Here is a 17,196-nt window from a genome sequence, read left to right on the forward strand (position 1 = left end):
GCTGTTTACAAATCACTATGTTATTGAAAGTTTCTGTGTTTCTTTGAAGGCTTTATATTTTATACCAGTAGTATTCCATAATTTCTTACAACCAAATTTAAGTTTTTATAAAGCACAGTCTTATAAGTTTATTACATATTTTATATCATATTTTAAAACATGTTTTTAAAGAACTTAATACTCTATCACATGTCTTAGAATGCTGACTTATTTTAATTTTGATATTGATAATAAATTGTTCAAATCTTTCTCCACAAATGTATACTAGCTAAATATTAACTGGTTATTGTAGCTCTTATTTTTATTTTTACTATTATATTTTCAGTGTGTTATTTAAAAAAATAACCATAGGGTCAGAGAGAAACCAAGATATTTGCCTTCCATGCTGCTGTTCACCATTAGATCCCCTGTACATCCATATATGTACTCCAACCTACATAAGAAATTATCCCTGACACAGAATGAGGCATCAGCATTAACCCCAGCCTTCTGTCACCACAAAATTAAACAGAATAAAATAAAGATAAAATTACCCAAATAAATTTGGTTATTTATTTAGACCAATTAGTTTAATCTAGGAAATATCTTATGCAATAAGGAGAGAAAATGAACACAGTTGAACTAGGAAATAGTTCATGAAACAAGAAAAGAAAGATTGTACACAATGAGAGACATTATAGTCATTAAGAGGATGAGATTAGGGCCCGGAGAGATAGCACAGCGGCATTTGGCTTGCAAACAGCCGATCCAGGACCAAAGGTGGTTGGTTCGAATCCCGGTGTCCCATATGGTCCCCAGTGCCTGCCAGGAGCTATTTCTGAGCAGACAGCCAGGAGTAACCCCTGAGCACCGCCGGGTGTGGCCCAAAAACCCCCCCAAAAAAAAAAAAGAGGATGAGATTAAACTATTTGCATGTAAAATTAATACAATTTCAGTCAAAGGTAACTGCTCCTTCCATCATAGAAGCAAACGGGAAGGGAGCTTTGTTGCAAATTACCTTATTAGTACTACAAGGCAGAAACTGCAATTAGGTTAAATATTAAGTTTTGGTGTAGTTTGACAGAAAGGTTAGAGACTTTAAAGAAAATTTTATTTTTATAAAAAGTATTAAAGTTATTTGGGAAGCCATAGACTCTGTGTACAACTATTCTCTGATAGGGCTAGATTGATAGCACAGTGGTAAGACATTTGCCTTGCCTGTGGCCAACCCAGGATAGACACTGATTCGATGCCTGGAATCCCATATGGTCCCCTGAATCTGCCAGGAGCAATTTCTGAGCACAGAGCCAGGAGTATTCCTTGAATACTGCTGGGTGTTACCCCAAAACTACCAAAAAACAAAAAAAATAAAACCACACACACTGACACACACACTCACAAATAGGACAGAAGGAGATAATATTTTTCTCTCAAATTGAAATATAAACTGGATCATATAAAACCCTAAAGATTATATGATTTAGGCTAAAATATGTAAATACATTGAAAATTATGTATAGAAACATTAAGTAAACAATGTTTACTTGAGCAGAGTTTATATATTATCTATTGTAATTCATAGCAATTTAAATGATTCACATACAAGATGCTCAATTTCTTTTCAAATGGATAAAGAAAGTGACAATAATTTCAGATCTTTTCCCAAATCAGATATTTTTATTGGCTATATTTAAGATGAGGTTACAGGATATTAGATCTTTATATAATTAAATTGAACACTAATCTAATTTGGGTTTGATTATTATTAAAAAAAGATCACACTTTTTTACACATGTTGATATCACAATTTCAAATTAGTCCTGATCAAACATTAATTCACAGAGAAGACACATTCTCATTTTAATAAAGATAGTAAAAAATAAACCCAAATAAAGATAAATGAAAGGTTTAAAAATTTATGGGATCAGTGTTGAGTGAATGTGCCATAAATCTGACAAGATTTTACACAATAAGCATTTTAAAGCAGTATGTTGAGAAGAGAAGTAGACATCAGCAAAGAGACATTTCATGTAGTAAGGGATTCTAAGATTTAATAGCACTTTGATTTATATCTCTAAATAAATACTTCACTTACATACCTATTGTAAGAAAGGTACTATTTAGAAACATTTATTTGAACTTAAGGACATTTCTGTTTGTTTTTAATTTTGAGGGCAATTACAATGCATTAGTCTCTTTTTGTTCTTGGATTTTGTTTGATTGTTTGTTTTGGGGCCACAGTTGGCAGCACTCAGGGGTTACTCCTGGATCTGAGCTCAGAAATCACTCCTGGCAGGCTTAGTGGTTCATAGGGGATGCCGAAATTTGAACCCAGGTCAGTCCCAAGTTGGCCACATACAAGGCAAACATCCTACAGCTGTGCTATTACTCGTCCCCTGTGCATTAGATTTTTGACTATGGTATAAAAACTTCAAAAGACAAGAAAAAGATCTCATCTGAACTAAAAAACTTATTATGCTTCTTCTGAGTAGTAAAGCTTATCTAATACTTGGAGAAAAATGAGTCAGAACCTTTTAAGTTATGTACCTGTAAATGAATCTCTAATAATATCGTTTTCATCTGGCTACACTGTGTGCATGTAACTTAGATATCTAAAATAAAATATTGTTTCTTTTTTGTTGCTTTTTGTTTACCAGCCATACCCTTGGAATGCTCAAGAATTATCATGGCTCAACATTCAGGACTTTTTTTTAGGCCTTTCTCAGAAGAACATATGGGATGCTGAGGATTGGCTTTGGTTGGCCAATTTCAAAGAAAGGCAAATGCCATACCAGGTGTACCCTCTTTTCAGTCCCAGTTTTCATTTTTGTTTGTTTGTTTGTTTTGTTTTGAGGTCACACATAACTATGGTCAGAGAATACTCATATTTCTTATTCAAGGATGACTCCTAATGGTTTTAGGGATCACACTTCGGTTAGAAGCTATATGCAGCATTGTATTTTTATGAGCAAGTCTATACAAAAGAATTAATCTTATTTCTCTTTCCAAAAGAACTATTAAACATTTTATCTTTTTTACAATACACACAATTGTATCTATGGCTTGATAAAACAACTCAAAAAAATGATTAATTAGAAAGATTAAAAGTACCTCTCAGATAAAAGTTAATTTAATAGAATTCAATATAAACCAAGATATAATTCTTATATTATTATTTTGCTATTTTTCCCATCTGTTTCAATGGTGGATGTGGTGCTCCCAATCAGTCTTTTGGGTATCTAAGTCTCCTCCCAGCTATACTTGAGAGAATACTGGGAATTGAAGCCAGGTTAGCCAAGTGCGAGCTTTGAGACCTAACTGTTGCATTTTTAGGTCGCTTGTATATCTTGCATATAACATACAGTATTCTACACCAAATTGGAGATGAATAACTTTATGGATTCCTGAATAGCTAGATATACAGTCGAATTTCTGATCCTATTAAAACATTGTCGCCATGTGAGTTACTATGAAATTCTGGAATTGTAAAAATTTGAACCGCAAAGAACCATAAAAATATTTGTCGGAGGGTCTAAAGTGCTAGTACAGTGGTAGGGCATTTATTTACCTTACACGCTACTGAACTAAGAGGGACTGGGGTTTGATTTCTGGCATCCCAAATTCTCCCCCAACCCACCCCACCTCCAGACTTGAGCGATTTCTCAGTGCTGAGCCAGGAGTAACCCATGAGCACTGCTGAGTATGACCAAAAAACAAACAAAAACAAAACAAAACAAAAATATTCATCAAGACGATAGCTGTAGAATAAAAATATAAAGTCCACTAGTTGGGTGAAGCTGGCCCAGGCACCATGTTTCTAAACGGTCAGGAGGAAGGGTCTGACAAAGCGTGGAAGTAATGGAGGATAAATAATACACAACAGTCAAAAAAGATATTCTTGGAGTCAGTTCACTTTATTTTCTCATGGCCTTTATCCGCCATGTGCATCCTCTGCTCCAAGTCTGCTTAACTCATGTCTTTCTCTCACAGCTCTGGCCCCCACCCTCAGACAGACTCTTAATTATCCTGAACACCACCCATCAGGGTGGGGAAAGACCCTGTAATCAGGTGTGGTTTAACATACCAAAAGAAGTGCTTAGGGAAATAGGAAGTCTAGGAAGGGCTTTACCAGGTTCACTTTACAGATACCAAGATGACATTGATGACATTGATGCTTCCCCTGGTCTCAGGATGAGTTGACCCTGTGATTTGCAAAAGATGTGGGACATTCTTACTCCATTTTTTCTAATAGTGGAGGGCTGTGTTCGAGGCTTCCCCTGAAAGAAAAAAATCCATATAGCTACCATTTTTTAGGGTAGATAGAATCTTCCTGAAAGAAAATCATAATTTAGCTATTTAAAGGAATGAATCAATTTGGCATCTTTTTTCATAGAATCATTTTGAAGCCCTTTGTAACAAAAATAAGAATAATAAAGATAAGGTCAGAGCTATTAATCCAGATGCTATGCTGCTTGACTTGTATTCAAGTAACCTGGATTCATCCCCAGCATTTCTTATGAAAATCTAAGCACCTTCAGGAATTACTTCCAGAATGAAGAGCCAGGAGTAAACTCTGAGCATTACTGGGAGGCTATACATATCCCCCCAAAAAGAATAATAAATATATATTTAACCACAGTGTAATTGGTTGATTATATTATTAATAAGCCATAGATAAATTTGAAATTATGAGTGGCAGAGGGATAATTCTAAAATATTTGTAAAAAGTAGAAAGAAGAGACTCTGCTTCTGAGCTTCTCCTGACTTCAAAACTCAGTCTCTCAATAGCAAAGAATTACGACAGCAATGAAAGTTTCAATGTAAGGTTTCTAATACCTCTGAAAGTAGTTGATGTCACATAGGACAGTCTTAAATTATTTACTTAAATACAAATAATAAAAGTAAAAATAGAATTTGATTGTAGACATAAAAACTTTCCTAAGAACAGAATCAGGGATAGAAGCCATTTAAATGAGAAATGAGATTCTATTCCCTTATAAGATTAAAATACAGTTAACTTGATGGTATTGGTTTTATTCTTATTTCATGTAGGGAGCCCCTTAAGAACAGGCAAAAAATGCAGGGCTGAAATGCAGGGCCTTGTGACAGGCAAAGAATTTTGCCAAAAGCAGGCAGCTTTGAGAATAAATGTAAACTTTTAAGATTTAAGGCTTGTAAGGCACAGAGAGGCAACAAGCAGAGAGCTATGCTAAAAGCAGGCAGCCTTAAGGAATAAATAAACATTTAAGGTTTAAGGTTTGTACAGAAACAAAGAAAGCCCAGAATTTTGGTCCTGGGAAACTGAGTCTAAATTCTGAGTTCTGTCATCTGTACATTTCTGACCTGCCTGAGATGGGTTCCATTACCAGTATGTCCCCGACCTGATGGAGACAGGTCCCATTAGTTGTGCATTCTATCCTAATTGCTGATGGGTCCTGTTATCTAGACAATATGGTCTGTTCTATGTACATTTTCTATTGACATATTTAGGAGCAGAACTGCGCCCACACAAAAATGTATATAAGCCAGGCCTTGAATTGCAATAAACGGAATTGTATTCGGATTTGGCTAGAATCCTTTTTCCACTTTTGTCTGTCTTTGTCTGTCTGTCTTTGTCTTTGTATATGCGTGATCTCCCTCCAAGAAAGAATAACCACATTTTAACTGGTGTCTCTGCAGGAAGGGACACCCACAATTTCATATATATAACTATTAGTTCTTCATATTGTTATATATATATACATATATATTTATATACATTTAACACCAACACTATTTCCACCACTGAAATGATTTTAAGCATGCATCTAAGCTTGCATTATATACCCTCTCATAAACACAGTATATGAGTTTATTTCTATGTGAAAGTCTGCATTTAATGCATTATTTGATTCATCTGTAGATAATTAGAACAGTCATAATGGTGATGAATAAACATATAAAGGAACAGAAGATTATTTGCTATTGAATTTATGATTAATGTTTTATAATAAAATTTAATTTAATATAATTTTATATAGAAAGAGGAGGTACAGTAAATGCACCCCATATACACCTCAACCTTGGTCCTTTGCCTGGTCTGTATTGTGAATTAGGGGACAAAAAATTTTGTTATAATTAATTAGTTTATTAGGTCCACTGTAAGCAAAGAGTCTCAAACCAGGTGGCAACAATAACAGAACATTATGTTATAATGATTTCATAAAGTTTAAAACTGAGAAAACATTGATTTGTTTAAGGTCATTTGAAGAGTCAGTTTGACCTCTTTACTTGATTTATCGATTACAGATTTTTTCCTGTACCTTAATATCACTTTTTGTCTATATTCTATACTTAAATTATTTTTTAAGAATATTAATCATTTGAATTTTGGTATTATCTGGTGATCTTATTTTAAATATTTGACTACTCCCAAGTTTAGAAATGTTCTGAGTTACTGAAACATAGACATAAATCTATCCATGTTAGTTTGAAGAGAGACATAAACTAGTCCTAACAATTTATTTTTACCTTTAAAATTAGCATTTCTCCCATTGTATCAAAAGTTCTCTTTTGCGCAATATTAATTTTATTTAATGTAAGAATTCATTGCTTTTATTTATTTGTCAGTAAGGATGATGATGTGAGGGGCTGGAGAGATAGCATGGAGGTGGTGTGTTTGCCTTGCATGCAGAAGGACGGTGGCTCTGATCCTGGCATCCCATATGGTCCCCCTTGCCTGCCAGGAGTAATTTCTGAGCCTAAAGCCAGGAGTAACCCCTGAGCACTGCCATGTGTGACTCAAAAACAAACAAGCAAAATAAACAAAATGGTGAGATTAATGTTAAGGGCAATTATTTGCCAGACAGTCCTTACATTCCAAGCTTTCTCTTTTCTTTTTTTTTGGGGGGGGTCACACCCGTTTGATGTTCAGGGGTTACTCCTGGCTAAACACTCAGAAATTGCCCCTGGCTTGGTGGGGACCATATGGGATGCTGGGGGATCGAACCGCGGTCCTTCTTGGCTAGCGCTTGCAAGGCAGACACCATACCTCTAGCACCACCTCAACCGGCCCCTCTCTTTTTCTTAATCAATACCTTTATTTAGTCTTTTATTATATGCTGAAAATTGAGAACTGATAATATTCTTACATTTATATGTTCTGTATTTTCACTAAATTTTTTGTTGTTGTTCTGGATATTTTAGGAGAAAAATAAACTCAGCTCCTAGAAAAAATGTCTTTCAGAAGAGCTAAAACTAGCATACTGAATGGTTTTGCTTGACTTGTCAGGAGTTCAGTGTTGTTCACAGATTTAAGTGGCTTAAGCTGAATAGAAGAGATTATCAATGACTGGAAATGTATCATGGTTACTTTTAACTACAAATAAGATATACAGAAAAGGTTCATAGATACAATCATGTATAGGTGCTGGTTCATGACATCATTTTTCACGATAGCATTACGTCTGCTACAGAGGATTTTAAGAATATTGATGAGAGCATTGCTGAAGAATGTTGGCAGTTTTCATGGTCAAGAAGTTTTTTACTATTTTAAGGATTAAAAACAACAAAAACTCTGATGGCTATGTAAATATAGTTTAAGTAAACTTTCATTATTTTAAAATTGGTTTTCTTATTTTCTGAGACTGACTCAAATGCATTCTGGGGTAGAGGTTAAGGCACATGACTAGATTGCTGCTAACTCTAATTTGATCATGGCACAGTGCTGTCCCCTCAAGGTTGTGGGTGAGATGAGATCCTAGAGGACCTTGAATATTACCTTCATGCTGTGTAAGCAATGAAGGGCTAAAGTGAACTCAGGGCTGCCCCCAGAACTCTAAGTAATTTCTTATGCTGCAAAAGACAAAAAAAGGCCAATTTAAAAAAATTATATACATATATAATATAAGAATATATATTATATGATATATATTTATAATATTAATATATATAAGAAAATATATGAAATATATATTTCTTATATGTTGCAAAGTAAAAATACTCTTAAATTCAGTTTTAATGATTTAGTCATTTTGGTAACTTGAGGATATGCTTTTCTCATTAATTTAGACATGAGATTAAAACATTTAAAATTATAGGCAAATGTAATGTTTTTATACACTGTTTTAATATAGCAATAGATATTCTATGCTAGACTCCTAAGAGACAGCAAAATGAGTGGGTAAGGCACTTTCTGTGGCTGCGCCAGTTTAATTGTGAGACTATGGATGGTCTCCCAAATACTACCAGTCGTGATCTCTGAGCAGAGTCAGGCAAAAGCCCTGAGACCACTGCAAGGTGAGATCTCAAAACAATCACCAAACCAAAATAAAAAGTGATGCCATGCAGAGACAGCTAAAACTAATGTAAAGTAGTTCATAATAATAGGCACATTATTTTATTAAATTATGGTCAAATCATGCCTCATTTTGTGAAGGCATACAAACAAAATTTTTATTGTTTTCTGTTTCAAATGCTATAAAATAAATATGATTTTATAAAAGAATATACCCCTAATATGATGATTATTGCTTTATATAAAGGAGCAAAACCCACCTTCAGAGAAAAGATTTGATTAGTCATATGGTGACTTTTTTTTAATTCCTTTGAGTCCCTGCAGTTGAATACTGCAACAACTTAAGATTATTCTACAAAATTTTATTTTTTTGCAGTTGAGAAATATAATCTTGGTTGTGTCTAGCTTATGTTACCCACTTTAATACTTACAAGCAAATCTAGCAAATGACTTTGACTTTTTTTTTTGTAAATTTTTATTTTTATTTTGTTCATCTTACAATTGCTGCCATGATGGCTGTCGTTGTAAGCTGATTGTGCTCCTCTTGTATACTCAATAGCCTCCAAATAACATTCCTGTTTTTATTCTTTTACTTCTTTCATCTATTATTTATATAACAGCCAACATCTCTATTCACAACATGTTATGGGTCTTATGTTAAAACATTCCAATGCCTTTCAATTGTACGAGAAGAATTTCAAAACTCCTTACCATTGCCTTACAAGCAACTCTTATAATAACTGCTGATATCTCTGATATTATTCTACATACTCTCAAAATTTATCATGTTCTGGACATATCAGCATTCTTGTTTCTCCAGAAATCAGAACCTCCATGGTGTGCTTACCTCGTTGCATGGACCTTGTATGTTCCTTTTTTTTTTACAATACTCTTATAAAATGGAACTAAGTTATGCTTATTTCCTTATGATCATTAAAACAGTATACAAATGTGACTTTCTTGAATATGTCTTCCATAAATTAGAAAAAATATTTTAAGTCCCCAGCTCCCAAACCAAAAAAAAAATCTTTGAACCAGTTCTCTGAGTTTCTTTAAAAGCTATAGAATCAATCCATAGGTAAATCTAGGTTGGATTTAGAAAGTGTGTCATTTGGGCCGGAGAGATAGCATGGAGGTAATGTGTTTGCCTTGCATGCAGAAGGTCTGATGTTCGAATTCCTGCATCCCATATGGTCCCCCGAGCCTGCCAAGAGCGATTTTCTGAGCATAGAGCCAGGAGTAACCTCTGAGTGTTGCTGGATGTGTCCCAAAAACAAAAACAAACAAACAAAAAAGTGTGTCATTTAAATAATAATAAATTGTATGAAAATATAAGCATTTTATTTAAGTGCATTTAAGTGTTTTCAGTACTTAGTATAATAAAAATTATAAATAGCTAAAATGAAATAACTGGAAATTCTTTATTTTCTAATAACTTATTTATGGTGAAACAAGAATATATTGTTTTGAGGAAATAAAGTTCAAATTTACTCTTACCATCAATATTTGAAATTGATGTGAATTTTGACCAACACTCATTTATTAAAGTATATTTTCAGTAAAATAAAAATTATATTTTCAAACAAACTTATATTTATAAAAATTATATTTATTAATAATTAACCAGATACCATTATCAGCAATATTTCTACAAATAAATACACATTGTAAATAGAAAATACACAGAAAAATATTTTTGTAATGCAATAAAATGGCAAGGTACAATAAAGGTAATTTATGTTTTAATTACTAATTAATGTTTATTAATTATATTTTATTGTAGAAACACTGTACATTTTCTACACAATTTGCACGCATATTAACTAATACTAAAATGTTACAAAATTACAGTGCTGAGGTTAACTATGAGAGCAAAGAGAACTAAGAAGAGTATCATGTATCCAAGTTAAGATTCTTTTATGATTCAATGTGTGTATATGTGCATATAAAATACAGGCATATATGTTTACATATAGATGTATTAATGCACTGAACTTTCTGTTCGAATATTGGTTCACATATTATTTGACAGCACATTGTTCTATTATGTGTATTCATGAAACATTTTTTTTTATAAATGATTATAAGAATAATTGTAGGTGGGTTCCAGTCAAAAACTGAACACACTCACCCCTTCACTAGTGCAACATTTCCATCACCAAGGCCCTCCTCCTGCCTTCTTAATTCCTGCCTGTATTCAAGACAGGCATTCTACTTCTCTCACTCATCACGATTGTCATGATAGTTGTTAGTGTAGTTATTTCAAACTTTCTTATATTCTTCTAACACTTCATTCGATACCTTAAGGAAAATTATGTCACTATCTTATTTTAAGTTAATAAATAACAAGGAAATTGTTATCTCCAATTCATTTAAATTCAGTGAAGGAAGATTTAAGTAGTTAACCTAATCTTTGTTTTGGTTTTTAGTTGTACGCTATTTGTTATCTTTATATTTTTGGGTAAGCAAACATTTTTATTTTATTTCATTTTTTTTAATTTTTATTTTGATCATAGTGGCTTACATATTGTTGACAATAATATTCTAGGTACATATTTACATAAAATCAGGGGGGATTCCCATCCCTAAATTGTCCTCCCTACACCTCCGTTTTTGTCCTACCTCCCATTTCTTCTTCCCTCACCCCCAGGGTGGCTAGAATATGTGATCCCCTCTGTATCTGACCTACTACTTAGTAGTCTTGCATCAGTTTGGTCTTGGTGCCTCCCTTATTTCCCCCTCTAAGTGGGGGCAGGGCTAGCAGTTCAAGTTAGGTGGTTTTGCCTGAAAAGGAGAAAATGAGTAAACTGGGGTAAGAGTCTAATATCCCCAAAATGGGCAGAATCCTTCTAGAGGTTCTCCTCATCGATTTGGATAATGCAGGAGAAAAAGAAGGTGAAACACCCCATCAGTCCCAAAAGAAGTGTCAAATATCCAGTGAGGACTCCAGTTATATCGATAAGCACCACAATAAACTGATAAAAAAAATACAAACAAAAACAAACAAACATATGAACAACAACAACAAAAAAATAACTCGCCATGGTCTTGAAATAAGAGACATGGTGTAGCACATAACGAAAGAAAAGAAAGGAAAAAAAAACACACACCAAAAAAAAAAAAAAAAAAAAAAAAAGAATAATTGGGGACAACAATTTCAATAATCACATCCGAACCGAGAAATCGACCAAAATAGCTAGGTAAATAAAATTAATAATAACAATAATAAATGAAGGTAATATATATATATATATATATATATATAAATATCCAAGGTTTTGTGCTTTTTGCATTTTTGTTTTTTCCCTCTGCCCTGGCACAGTAAATATTGGGGTCATTCGAAACGGAATTCACTTGCCCTATGAGATATGGGGATTCTCCGTCCTTGGAGTATACTGTCATGGGATCAGTTCTAGGCTTTGCTCAGGATCATTACTCTCCCGGTGGTGTTTTTTCTTTTTTTTTTTTTTTTGGTTTGTTTTTTGTGTGTGGAAGACTTCTGCTTTGTCCAGGGTGATACATTCAGAGCTCTGTGTTGAGTGGTCTCAGTATCTGTACAACTCCTGAGGTGGGCCTTATGGTGAAGTCAGTCTTTGTGAGTCTAGAGGTTCTGTTGCCTCAGTGCCAATTGGATCCGTCTTCTGTGGTTGGTGATCTTGGTCTTTGCACTGAACCTAGGATGGCATCTAGGATAGTGTCCTTCTTTGTGCTTCCAGAAGCCCCTTTCCGTTACAGTTGTCTCTGCAGGACCTTTGGAGCTGGGGATCATGCTTATTGTGTTGGTCTTAGTTCAAAGCCTAGACTAGGGCTTTTTGATTGGTCCCAAGATGTATACAGTCTGGTCGTGGTTCTAGCAGCCAGTCCTCTGTAAATCACGATCTTGGCTTTTGGACCTACCAAAGGGTGCCACGTCTTCTGGTTTTGTCTTGTCGTTAGCTGGTAAAGTAGGCTAAACTGCTCTAAGGTCAAGTTGTTCACGTTTTCTTCATTGTCGGGATATCATGTTAGCGCTGGCCCTTGTTGTTGACCCTGCAGTATTGAGGCCGTCCCAGATGGAGTTTGTTTCGTGCAGCTGTTGTGAAGAGCTGTGCCGTTTCTATGCCTGGGAACCAGGGTTCAAGGCTGGATGAATGGAATCCGATCACCTGAGGTCTAAGTTGATTCCACATGACATATTTTCAAGGTAGGAGATATCCCTGTATTGTAAACAACTATGAGCTCCTATCTCTAGTAGGTAAGAGCTCTTGTTTTTTTTTTTTTGTTTGTTTGTTTGTTTTTTTATGTAAGATTTCCCCTTTATTTATTGTGCCTTTGCAGGGGGAAGTGGTGCTCCATTATATTGTCAGTGTATTTGGGGTGGACAGAGTGGGTAACATAAATAGGTCACATACCCAAATACGATTAAGAAAAAAAAAATTGCATGTGCCCACAAATGTATATGTACGGCAAACATTTAAAAAAAAAAAAGGAAATATAATGAGTTAGTGAAGTTTTTAAAGGACCAAAGTGGTGCAAAAGACTACATTTGGGGGAGAACAGGTAAAGAGGTGGTGTATTACAGGTCTTATGCCTATGTTGGAAGTACTGTTTATCCCCTTGTCTTTTGGATTTTTCTTGTGGTGTGTGGGTTCCCAGGCATCTTCCAATCTCACCCCCTGACCTTCTTCAGATTGGTATAAATTTGCAGCAGGGAGGTCTTGGAAGAGTTCTTGCATTGGGGATACTATTGGACCTAAGTCCGGTTTCAAGAAACAGTCCACTTTATGGGGAGTTGGTAGGGAGGGTCTCGCTGCATGAGTCCACAGGGGGGTTGGCTGTCTTTTCTTGCAGGAGATGAGGTGTGGGTTCGGCTGGGTGTCCCCTCCCCTGGGTGCTGGGTACTGGGTCGTTGGGTAGGAGGTCGATCTTGATGCCTAAAAGATTAAGGACTGAGGGTGGAGAGTTTCATTATGGTGGGAGATCTGGATGGGATTAAGGGGTGAAGGGATAGTTGGATTTCCGGGGGGGAGAAAGGGGAAGGTATATGGGAGGGGTATGAAGGAAGAGAAAAGAGAAAATACTGTAGAAAGAAAGGGGGAAGAGAAAGGGAAAAAAGTAAAGAGAAGAATAGAAGAGAAAAAGAAAAAAGAAAAGAAGAAAAAAGGAAAAAGGAAAAAAATATATAAAAAAATATATATATATAAAAAATAATAATAATAAAGAAAAAAAATAAAGTAGTGAGAAGAAAGGAGAGAATAACAAGGGAATTTTGGTTTGGCTGAATGTGTTCGATGGCTAGAGAGTACGTCGCGGGTACTGCTTTGGTGGTCTGACTGGTCACGTGCTTCAATTCCTAAAAGAAGGTTTAACCTAGAAATAAAGTGTATGTTAAAGAGTTTTCTCGTGGTCATCTCGTAGTGCAAGCAAGGTACGGTATCTCGTGTGGTATCCCGAGTTGCCATCTTAGTTTGTCCGTCCTTTGTGTCTAAGGGCGCCTGTGGACAGAAAAGCTGAGAGGTTATTTAATATATAGTAAGGTAAAGGGAGTAAAACGTAGTGTTATGGTATTTTGCCATCGCATTCCGTGATTTCCCGTGGTGTTCTTTACTTGTGTTCCTGTTAACGATCTCTAAGGGGTTATTGTGGACCTTTGTTGTAGGAGTCTGATTACATACCTGTTCTCTCTATGTTACTGTTTTCTTTGCGGTATAATGTGCAGTCAAGAGTTTGCGTTATTCCTTCTTCGTGTTTTTTGGACACTGCTTCCATGTATATGTTGACTATTACAGTGTTCAGAGTTTCTACCCTGTTAAACCCTGTTATCTGATTGTTAGGTATTAGTAATGTATAAAATATATGTTCTAGGTGTTTCAGAATAGTGCTACCATTCTGTGTTTCTCTTTTGTCTTCTGACTTACTTCGTTTAACATAACATGATCTAGGTCCATCCACGTTGCTGCAAAGTCTGTGATTGTATCATTTCTAACTGCCATGTAATATTCCATTGTGTATATGTACCACATCTTAATGATCCATTCATCTGTTGTTGGACATCTAGGTTGGTTCCAAGATTTGGCTATTATACTGAGTGCTGCGATAAATAGTGGGGTGCATACGTATTTTGGAATGAATGTCCTTCCATCTTGTGGGTATATGCCTAGGAGAGCAATTGCAGGGTCAAATGGCAGCTTGATTCTGAGTTCTTTGAGAACTCTCCAGACTTTCCTCCATAGGTGTTGGACTAGGGGGCATTCCCACCAGCAGTGGATGAGAGTTCCTTTCATACCGCATCCCCGCCAACAAAGGTTATTTCCGTCATTTTTGATGTGAGCCATCCTGACTGGTGTAAGGTGGTATCTCATTGTTGTCTTGATTTGGATCTCCCTGATGATGAGTGAAGGTGAGCATGTTTTCATGTGTTTGTTGGCCATCCTTCTGTCTTCCTCAGAGAAGTGTCTATTCATTTCATCTCCCCATTTTTCATAGCTTTGTTTGGTTTTGGGGGGCTCAGCTTTCTGAGTGCTTTGTATGTTCTAGATATTAGCCCTTTATCTGATATGTCGAGTGAAAAAATTTTTTCCCATTCTGTTAGCTGTCTTCTTGCGTTAAGTAGGGTTTCTTTTGCCATGCAGAAGCTTTTTAGTTTGATGTAGTCCCATTTGTTTATATTTGATGCTAACGTTCTTGCCATTGGTGCTCCATTCTCAAAGACCTTTTTGATATATAGGTCTTCGAGTGTTTTGCCTATTTTATTCTCGATAAACTTTATAGATTCGGGTCTGATTTCAAGGTCTTTGATCCATTTTGAGTTGATTTTTGTATAAGGAGTAAGGTATGGGTTGATTTTCACTTTCGTACATGTGGTTTTCCAGTTGTACCAACACCATTTGTTGAATAGGCTTTCTTTGTTCCACTTCAGATTCTTGCCTCTTTTATCAAATATTAGTTGGCTATATATCTGGGGGTTTATGTCTGGGAATTCTGTTCTGACCCACTGGTCTGAGGTCCTGTCTCTGTTCCAGTACCATGCTGTTTTGATTACTATGGCTTTATAATATAGTTTCAAGTTAGGTAAGGAGATGCCTCCCAGCTTCTTGTTTTTCAGTATTTGTTTGGCTATCCTGGGTCTTTTGTGGTTCCAGATGAATTTTGTGAATGATTGTTCTAATTCTTTGAAGAATTGTGTCTGGATTTGGATAGGGATTGCATTAAATCTATATAGGAGTTTGGGTAGGATAGTCATTTTGATTATGTTAATTCTACCTATCCATTAGCATGGGATGTTCTTCCATTTCATTAGATCGCCTTCAATTTCTTTCTGAAGTATTTTGAAATTTCTCTGGTATAGGTCTTTCACTTCTCTTGTAAGGTTGATTCCTAGATACTTGATATTTTTGATACTATCTTAAATGGAATTGTATTTTTAATCTCTCTCTCCTCAGCTTCATTTTTTGTATATAGAAACACTACTGTCTTTTGTGTATTGACCTTGTAACCAGCCACTTTGCTGTATTGGTTAATTGTTTCTAGGAGTTTTACTGTGGACTCTTTAGGGTTTTCGATGTATATCATCATATCATCGGCAAATAGAGATAGCTTGTGTTCCTCTTTCCCAATTTGAATTCCTTTGATTTCCTTCTCTTGTCGGATTGCTATTGCTAGGACTTCTAAGGTTATATTGAATAAGAGTGGAGAGAGTGGACAGCCTTGCCTAGTTCCTGATATTAGTGGGAATGCTTCTAGTTTCTCACCATTGAGTATAATGTTGGCTGTAGGCTTTTCATAAATAGCTGTAACTATCTTGAGGAAGGTTCCTTCTAATCCTATTTTGCTGAGTGTTTTTAACATGAAAGGATGTTGGATTTTGTCAAACGCCTACTCTGCATCGATTGATATGATCATGTGGTTTTTGTCTTTCATGTTGTTGATGTGGTGTATAATGTTGATTGATTTGCGTATGTTGAACCAACCTTGCATTCCTGGAATGAATCCCACTTGATCGTGATGTATGATCTTCTTGATAAAGTGCTGGATTCGGTTTGCTAAGATTTTATTGAGTATCTTTGCATCTATGTTCATTAGTGAGATTGGTCTGTCGTTTTCTTTTTTGGTAGTGTCTTTGCCTTCTTTGGGAATGAGTGTGATATTAGCCTCATAAAAGGAGTTGGGGAAGATTCCTGTTTTTTCTATGGTTTGGAAGAGCCTATGGAAAAGTGGTAGTAACTCTTCTTGAAATGTTTGATAGAATTCACCTGTAAATCCATCTGGGCCTGGGCTTTTGTTCTTAGGGAGTTTTTTAATTACATCTTCAATTTCCTCTGAGGTGATTGGTCTATTTAGGATCTCTAGATCTTCCTTTTCCAGTCTTGGAAGAGGGTGTTTTTCCAAGAATCTATCGATTTCTACTGTGTTCTCTAGCCTAGTTGAGTATAGTTGTTCATAGTATGATCTCATGATATGTTGTATTTCTTGGGGTTCTGTTGCAATATCTCCCCTTTCATTCGTGATCCTACTAATTTGGGTGTTTTCTCTCTTTTTTTTTTGGTGAGTTTTGCCAATGGTTTGTCTATCTTGTTTATTTTTTCGAAGAACCAACTCCTGGTCTCATTGATTTTTTGTATTGTTTTCTTAGTTTCTATGTTGTTTATTTCTGCTCTAGTTTTTATTATTTCTTGCCTTCTGGATGTGGTTGGATTTCTCTGTTGCTGTTGTTCCAATTCTTTGAGGTGATCTTTTAAACTGTTGGTTTTGTTATTTTCCTGTTTCTTGACATAGGCCTGTATTGCTATGAGTTTCCCCCTAATTACTGCTTTTGCTGAGTCCCATAAATTTTGACATGTTGTCTCTTCATTGTCATTTGTCTCAAGGAATCTTTTTATTTCTTCCTTGAGTTGTTCTTTGATCCAGCTGTTGTTGAGCAGCATGTTGTTTAATCTCCAGGTATTAGTTTTTCTCCATTGCTT

At 35.4% G+C, this 17,196-nt stretch overlaps 1 non-coding gene across 1 annotated transcript; it reads left to right on the forward strand.

The window, feature by feature from the left end:
• Nucleotides 1-5,957: 5,957 nt before the first annotated feature.
• LOC126016698 (small nucleolar RNA SNORA51) lies at nt 5,958-6,083 on the forward strand. Its single transcript, XR_007498466.1, has one exon. It is a non-coding gene; the product is annotated as a small nucleolar RNA SNORA51 (small nucleolar RNA).
• Nucleotides 6,084-17,196: the final 11,113 nt, after the last annotated feature.

The sequence above is a fragment of the Suncus etruscus genome, chromosome 8 (assembly GCF_024139225.1).
Source record: "Suncus etruscus isolate mSunEtr1 chromosome 8, mSunEtr1.pri.cur, whole genome shotgun sequence".
Lineage (NCBI taxonomy): Eukaryota > Metazoa > Chordata > Mammalia > Eulipotyphla > Soricidae > Suncus > Suncus etruscus.